The sequence below is a fragment of the Somniosus microcephalus genome, unplaced genomic scaffold (genome assembly GCF_052327205.1).
Source record: "Somniosus microcephalus isolate GS21.2 unplaced genomic scaffold, FLI_Smic_1.0 unresolved_chr4, whole genome shotgun sequence".
Classification (NCBI taxonomy): Eukaryota; Metazoa; Chordata; class Chondrichthyes; order Squaliformes; family Somniosidae; genus Somniosus; species Somniosus microcephalus.
Genome location: NW_028225182.1, coordinates 4,335,440 through 4,342,234, shown reverse-complemented (window position 1 = coordinate 4,342,234; position 6,795 = coordinate 4,335,440). Strand labels below are relative to the sequence as shown.

Sequence of the window (6,795 nt, the reverse complement as noted above, 5' to 3'; positions counted from 1 at the left end):
CTTAAAACACGTATATTTTCTCTGTGCAATTCTGGGCCATCAGCAGCAGCAGAATTACGTTCAACCACAATCTCGTCGGGCGTATCCTTCACTCTACCATTACCCTCAAGCCAGGGGACCAAACCTGGTTCAGTGAGATGTGAGATGAGAGGCCAGGAGCGGCACCAGGCGCACCTAAAAATGAGACCATTCCAAAGTGGTGAAACTGGATATGGAACCAAGGCGGGCCAATGCAGCTGAGATACAGATTATCCAGGATCTAATTGAATGACGGAACAGGGCTGAGGGGCTGAATGGCCTCCTCATGTTCCTATTAGTCTGTCACCATTAAGAAAATGTTACGGAATGGCTTTCTCAGATCCCAGTGGATGATCTCATACTCACCGACATTGTACCCAGTGCTACAGTTCATCCCATGATCTTGCAGCCAAAATATACATTTTGAAAACCTGGAAAAGGTTAACGCACCGTCCCTGGGTGGGTTGGAACGACCAACTTTTCAGCTAACAGCCGAACGCGCTAACCGATTGCGCTACAGAGACTGGCTGAAATATTGATTACAACATATACTAAAGCCGGCGTTTACCGAGATAAAACCTCAGGTCACAGAGAGCAAGATAGCAACTGTCCAGTCTCTGTTTACTTGTGCAAATTAAATAAATGTAACCTTCATTGTCGGAGGGACTGAAGTTGTCATTTCAATGTTTTAAGCTGATTTCACAGGCGATCCCCAGCTCTGAATCCCCCAGCAGTGAATTCAACGAGAGTTTGATATAAATGAGATTCAACATTTGTATCCGAACATTACTCCTTGATTCGGGACTCTGATCTCTCTTCAGCATCTCGCTGCTGAAGATTGAATTTGATATAATTTCACCTTGTCTCGTGATCAGTGCGGCTCAGTGAGACTTCGGCCCGTCTCTCCCTTCACAGCCCACCAGTGCGGGGAAAAGCACAGGGAATTTTACACATGTGTTGTGCTCTGTAACTTTATTTGAACATGTCATTGCATTTCACGCTGTGTCCAACACGGTGAGGTCCCCGTGCTGTGTCAGCTTTGTATCTTTATCAACACTCCAGCTTTACATTAACACAACCTGAGCTCCGAGATCTGGTCGGGTCACATTGCCCGAAGTGAGGAATGAGTGAGAGGGGCAATTCCTCCCGGGGTTAGAAAATCCTCCGAAAGACAGAATATTTAACTTGATGTGAAGCCGGAATAGCTCAGTTGGGACAGCGTTAGATTCTAAAGGTCCCGGGTTTCGGCAATTTTTAGTTATATTTTCCTCCTTCACTGTAAGAGGAGTGAATCAGGAGAGATTTTCCACTCCGGGACACGCGTCTCCTGAAGGAATGGGAGTGCAACCATATCTGACCCGCTGGATCCTACTCCAACCGTTCGCTGCGGGTTCGAATCCAGGCGAGGTCCCGCCGGCTGTTTTTATACCGGGACTGAGGGAGGGACTGTTCAGCGGTGCTGCGATAATAATTTTTGGAATGAGGTTTGTTAGATTAAAGAGCTCTTTTACTGTTACTTTCGATTTACACTCTGCCCAGTTGTATATAGGAACAATGTTTAAGCGATGTGGTGTGTTCACTGTTTGTGCCGTAACTCGGTCACCCAGTGCGAGCCTGAAAGACAATCTTCGAACCTGGCCAACGGGAGCATTGTGGCCGATTAGTCTCAGTTGGTGTACGAGCGTGGTGTTAATTAACGGCAACGTCGCAGGTTCGATCCCCGTGCGGGCCATCGGATTACTTTCATAATTTAACGCTTTTCCCGCACGTTTAAAATACAAACTTTATAAGGAAGCCGATGCACACAGAATCTCACGGGGGATTTATTTGGATTAACATCCATTGCACCTTTGCCACCGGGGCTGAGAGACACATCTTTCTGTTTATTTGTCTTTCTGAGTTTGCTGATGAACGTTGAAAAGGCGGACTGTTCCCGATAATGGTCACAGAAATCACAGAAATCACAGAAACCCCACAGTGCAGATAGGGGCCATTTCGGCCCATCGAGCCTGCACCGACACATATCCCACGAGATCCCCGTCACCGACACATACCCCACCCTATCCCCGTAACCCCACGTATTTAATCCCCCTAACACTAAGGGTCAGTTTATCATAGCCAATCAACCTAACCCGCACATCTTTGGTCACAAGCAGGTAAGAGACAGACAGAGCGCCTCTGACCCCACGAGATGGGCGAAAGGCATCAGGACAAATGCATCAATGAATTGTTCGCCCAGCACCGAGAGAGACAACATCCAGAGAAAAACACAGGAGGAAATCGATTTCAAGTGGATGCCTAACCGCACTTGGTGCCGTTCTTTCGCGAACACGTCTTTTTGTGTGTTCGTCTATAAAATGTCATTTTGTACAAACAGTTTGCCTGGCGCGAAAGAGTTAAAAAGGGGACTTAGACTGAAATGGACGGGGTTGCTGCGGTGGGTGAAATATGGCGACGATCTATGGTTATTAGCCAAGGCGACGCTGCAGGATCCTTTAAAGATCTCCCGCTGATCCACTGAAACCAGTGGAATGTGTAGCTTTGAGAGGGGCTTTCTGCACCGTCAGGGCAGGAAACGGGAGTGAGGGAGGGACACTGTCGGTGTCTTTGCTGAGTGTGTGTCTGTGCAGAATTGGACAGAGAAAATTGACGGGTTCTTTGAGATTTTTAACTTTATTGAAATGTAACCACATAATATCTTCCATTTTCTTATATTAATTGAATTTTAAAGGGGAAGATTTTCAAAACGTGATAATCACTACACTACGGGAATCTCTGCCGCAATTAGTTGCAGCAAGAACATCACAGAAGAGAACTGCGATCTGCAAATGCAGGTCCGGGATTAACTTTTGTATTAATACACGTTATTATTTGATTTTCACAAAACTCATTAAACTCTGTAAAAAGATGGACAATTCTTCTAATTGAAGAATCAACTTTCTGTTTCAGACTGAAGGAAATCCAAACATGGTCACTGAGTGACAGGAAAAACTTTCACAAGAGTTTTGCCTTTTGCTTGTGAAGAATTTTCAACAGGAGTTGATTAAAACTGTTCAGTGTTTATCACACCGGGAATCTGCTGCAGCCGTTGTTCAGTTTAAGAGGAACCGACAATTGTCGCCGCTTTTACACAGGGGAAGAAACTCACCCCTGGAGGTTCACCTGGAGCAAGATCCAAAATCATTCATCCCGCCCTGGAGCGGAATCGGGGGCATTTCGGGTGTAAGGCGAGCGGGATAATTGCTACAGTCCCGAAACCTCTGCTCAGTTTGTCAGCCGCAAGTCAGAAGGATGTGTTAAGGGAGAAGGTGACCCGCTGACTCACCTCTCTCTGCACTGATTGAGATTGTGTCGCTTCTCCGTCAAACAACATCACTTCTGTCCCACACTGAAGGCTCTCAATTCTTCTCCTCCGCTCGCTTTCTATTCAAGTAATTGGACAATGAATCAGTAATAAGGTTCCCTCGGGCTTTTGCTGGTGGATTTACTGATAAACCGGGGAATTGAGAGGAAACTGGAGCACAGGCAGGGTCCTTGCGACAGACCAGTCCGGCTAGCCCAGTCGGTGGAGTGTCGGATACTTCATCCCCAGGGTGGGGAGTTTGTGTTTTAAATTTTTGGGCTCATTTTAAAGCCGATTCCTAGCTCGGTCAATGAGTGTTTCATGTAAATGCGGCTCAACAAAATAAGAAAATCTCTCCTTGATTCCGGAATCTTGTCTCTCTCCAGCCGCTCGCTGCTAAAGATTGAACTGACTTTAATTTCACCTTGGCTCGGGGTCAGTGCGGCTCAGTGGGACTTCGGCCCGTCTCTCCCTTCACAACCCATCAGGGCCGAGAAAACAACGGGGAATTTTACACACGTGTGGTGTTCTGTAACTTTTTATAAACACTTCAGTGTATTTCAATCTGTGTCCAAGACTGTGAGGTCTTCCCTGGTGTGTCAGCTTCCGGTGTTTATAAACACTTCAGATTTCCTGATAATGTTGTTGAATCACATTTATTGAAAGAGTCATTGATCGAGAGGTGCCGGGGGATTTAGAGCTGGGGATCGCCTGTGAAACCAGCCCAATAATTAGAAACACAAACCGCCCCTGAGATTAAGAGTCTCAGGCTCTACCGACTGAGCTAGCCGGGCCGGTCTGACCCCGCGCACTGCTTGTGTTACAAACCATGAACCAGTTTCCCCTCAATTCCCAGCTTTACCAGTAAATCGGCCAACAAAAGCCCGAGAGAACCTTATTACTGATACTTTATCCAATCACTTTAATATGTGTTTTCTGGTTAGCAACACTTCTGCCGCTGGAAAATGTTCTCCTTGTTTACTTTATTAAAACCCTTCATGATATTGAACACGTCGACAAAATCTCCCCTTATCTTCTCTGCTCTGAGGAGAACAACCTCTTCTTCTCCACTACTCCACGGAACTGAAGTCCCGCATCCGTCCTAAAGCGCAGTGCCCGAATTACACACAATACTCCAAAGGTTTGGTATAACTTCCTTCCTTTTGCCCTCTATGCCTCTGTTTATAAAGCCCAGGATCCCGTTTGCTTTTCCAACACAAGACAAAATGCTGCGGATGATGTAAGTTTGAAATAAAAACAGAATTTGCTGAAAATACTCAGCAGCTGTGAATGGCAGGTGAGTCGGAAAAAAGCGAATTGGCTTCGAGCTAGTGTATCAGGGTTCCATGGTGTAATGGTGAGCACTCTGGACTTTGAATCCAGCGATCCGAGTTCAAATCTCGGTGGAACTTGGTTCCCTCTTGTCCCAGCTGTCGTGAAAGTAATTGTGATTGGCTGCTCAGCAGCGGGAAAGTGTCGAAGCTGAAGGTCTGAATGAGAAAAGGCCGGGCAAAAATGTAATGGTGAAGTTAAAATTGTCCAGTCCTTTCAATATTGCTGCTGGACGGGATTTGCAAGTAGCCTTGAGAGGGCAGTGATGTATCGCCATTGCGGTGCTGGTCCCCGCCACATACTCCGTTCCCGAGCCACCGACTTCATCCCAATCCCTGGCCACTGAGACTGAACCAGACAGCTTGCAACCTTGGTATTTGACCCCGAGATGAGCTTCTGCCCAAGACGGTCTACTTCCACCTCCGTAACATCGCCCGACTCCGCCTCTGCCTCAGCTGATCTGCTGCTGAAACCCTCATCCTTGCCTTTGTCACCTCCAGACTTGACGATTCTAATGTACTCCTGGAAGGCCTCCCATCTTCCTCCCTCCATAAACTTCAGCTCATCCAATCCTCTGCTGCCCGTATCCTAACTCGCACCATGTCCCGTTCACCCATCACCCCGGGTCTCACTCACCTACATTGGCTCCCAACCAGGCGACAACTGAATTTTCAAATTCTCTTCCTTGCTTTCAAATCTCTCCATGGACTCGCCTCCCCCTATCTCTGTAACATTCTCCAGCCCTACACCCTCTGAGATCTCTGCACTCCTCCAATTCTGCGTTCTTGCACATCCCCGATTTTAATCCTTCCACCATCTGCCGTGGTGGGATTGTGAACTCAGGTCTCCAGGTCATCATGAAGTCTGCGGCTGAGGAACAGTTTGTGACGGGGACCAGCACTGCAATGGCGATTCATCGCTGCCCCCTCAAGGCAAACCTCTCCCACCAGCAAGCACTGGACAATTTTCTCCCCACCATTCCACCTTTCCTCTGGATTACTGGTCGAGTAACATAATCACTGTGCCGCCATACCCCATAATTAATTGATTGAAGAATCGTTAATGAGCAGCGCAGAATCTGAACCAGGAAGAGTCAATTAGAATTAGAATAGAATTCAATGTCCAATCAGGCACAGAAAGAGAAATAAAGAGAGGAAAATAAATGTTGGATTAAGAGAGAGAAAAGAAAAGAGACAAAAGTAAAAACATTTTTAAAATATAAAAAATCTTCTACAACTATTTATATCTGAAGGAATGAGATTCCACACTTATAAAAGTTAATTTTCAGTGCTGGGGAGGTTACTTGGTGGAAATTAAGACGACTTCGACTGAAATGGGCGGGATTGCTGTCGGTACCCGTGCTGAGGTTGAGTCTGTGAAGAATGGTTCAGGATCAGATAATGTACAGCCTCTATGAAATATTTTATTTTATACATATTTAATTAGAATATGATTTCTTCCATTGTTCATATTTATTAAATTGCAATAGGAAAGGTTTATTTTCAGTTTGAACTGGGCACCATTTCTAGAACATAATGTTTCCCCCCCAGGATCGAGGCGGAGACTTTTCGCCTGTGAGGTGAATATGATAAACCGCTACACTACGGCAACCTCTGCTTAGCTAAACATCCAGAAAGAACTGTTCAGCGAGAAGGTGAAATGCTGAATTCCAGATTATGGATTTATTTCCTTTCACTAACTTTTCCTGTTCCTTTCAAAGTCATTAAACTCTGGAATTTCCAGGTCACCCCCGAATCTTCTGAATCAGATGCCTCCAGTATTGCCACTCAATCAATGTCCCTTTGCAATTTTCTGCTCCTATCCTCACTAATTACTGTGCCACTGTCAGACTTGGTTTACGGTTATCGATCGTAGGATCTGGAATGCACTGCCTGAAAGGGTGCTGGAGGCAGATTCAATCGTGGTTTTCAAAAGGCAGTTGCATAAGTAGCTGTATGATTGTATGATTCAATGAGATCACCTCTCGTTCTTCTAAACCCCAGAGAGTATAGGCCCAATCTACTCAATCGCTCCTCATAGGACAGCCCTCTCATTGCAGGAATCAGTCTAGTGAACCTTCTCACACCCCATCTAAGGCAAGT

At 46.0% G+C, this 6,795-nt stretch overlaps 1 non-coding gene across 1 annotated transcript; it reads left to right on the top strand.

Moving 5' to 3' along the window:
* Window positions 1-4,701: 4,701 nt before the first annotated feature.
* On the top strand, window positions 4,702-4,773 carry trnaq-uug (transfer RNA glutamine (anticodon UUG)). Its single transcript has one exon. It is a non-coding gene; the product is annotated as a tRNA-Gln (tRNA).
* Window positions 4,774-6,795: the final 2,022 nt, after the last annotated feature.